At 39.9% G+C, this 1,206-nt stretch overlaps 1 non-coding gene across 1 annotated transcript; it reads left to right on the forward strand.

The window, feature by feature from the left end:
• Nucleotides 1–718: 718 nt before the first annotated feature.
• LOC127745199 (small nucleolar RNA R71) lies at nucleotides 719–822 on the forward strand. The gene has a single exon (XR_008006396.1). It is a non-coding gene; the product is annotated as a small nucleolar RNA R71 (small nucleolar RNA).
• The last annotated feature ends 384 nt before the right edge of the window (nucleotides 823–1,206 follow it).

The following is a 1,206-nucleotide window of genomic DNA, read 5'->3' on the forward strand; positions in this document are numbered from 1 at the left end:
TGTATTGCTTGGGAGAATACTGGGAGGAATTTCAATGACTTTCTTACTCAGCTGGCCCACTTATGCCTCCAAATTTCTAATGGAGGATCTTATTTCATTCATGAAACTGAAAGTGGCCTTTGACAGATCAGAGACTAGATTGGCTAAATTAGAAGTGTTTTGTTCAGAATTCTCTGTCTGTTACTGAGAAGATGATGGAAAAGGCTTGCTATTGCTCAGCCTATTGCGTCTACCATTGTTAAAGCCTTGTTGAGGCTTTTGTTGATCCTTCCATGAGAAATTTGGATGATTTCTCCATGATGAGTTATAGGTGTTTACATAAGGTTCACCCATGTAATTAACCTCTGTCATGGCAGGGTTCTCAGGATCATAAGCTTCTTCAGAAGCTGCCTCTTTAGTACTGTTGGATGCATTTTGCCATCCATTCAGACTTTGAGAGATCATGTTGACTTACTGAGTCAGCACTTTGTTCTGAGCCAATATGGCATTCAGAGCATCAATTTCAAGAACTCCCTTCCTTTGAGGTGTCCCATTATTAATGGAATTCCTCTCAGAAGTGTACATGAATTGGTTGTTTGCAACCATGTTAATAAGTTCTTGAGCTTCTGCAGGTGTTTTCTTTAGGTGAATTGATCCACCTGCAGAATGATCCAATGACATTTTCGAAAATTCAGATAGGCCATAATAGAATATATCTAATATGGTCCATTCTGAAAACATGTCAGATGGACACCTTTTGGTCAACTGCTTGTATCTTTCCCAAGCTTCATAGAGGGATTCACCATCTTTTTGTTTGAAGGTCTGAACATCCACTCTAAGCTTGCTCAGCTTTTGAGGAGGAAAGAATTTATCCAAGAAGGTAGTGACCAACTTATCCCAGGAGTCCAGGCTATCCTTAGGTTGTGAATCCAACCATATTCTAGCTCTGTCTCTTACAGCAAAAGAGAAAAGCATGAGCCTGTAGACTTCAGGATCTACTCCATTCGTCTTAACAGTCTCACAGATCTGCAAGAACTCAGTTAAGAACTGATAAGGATCTTCAGATGGAAGTCCATAAAACTTGCAGTTTTGTTGCATTAAGGCAACTAGCTGAGGTTTCAGCTCAAAGTTATTGGCTCCAATGGCAGGAATGGAGATGCTTTTTCCATCAAACTTGGACGTTGGCTTTGTGAAATCACCAAGCATTCTCCTTGCATTATTATTATT

This window comes from Arachis duranensis, chromosome 2 (assembly GCF_000817695.3).
Source record: "Arachis duranensis cultivar V14167 chromosome 2, aradu.V14167.gnm2.J7QH, whole genome shotgun sequence".
In the NCBI taxonomy this organism is placed as follows: Eukaryota; Viridiplantae; Streptophyta; class Magnoliopsida; order Fabales; family Fabaceae; genus Arachis; species Arachis duranensis.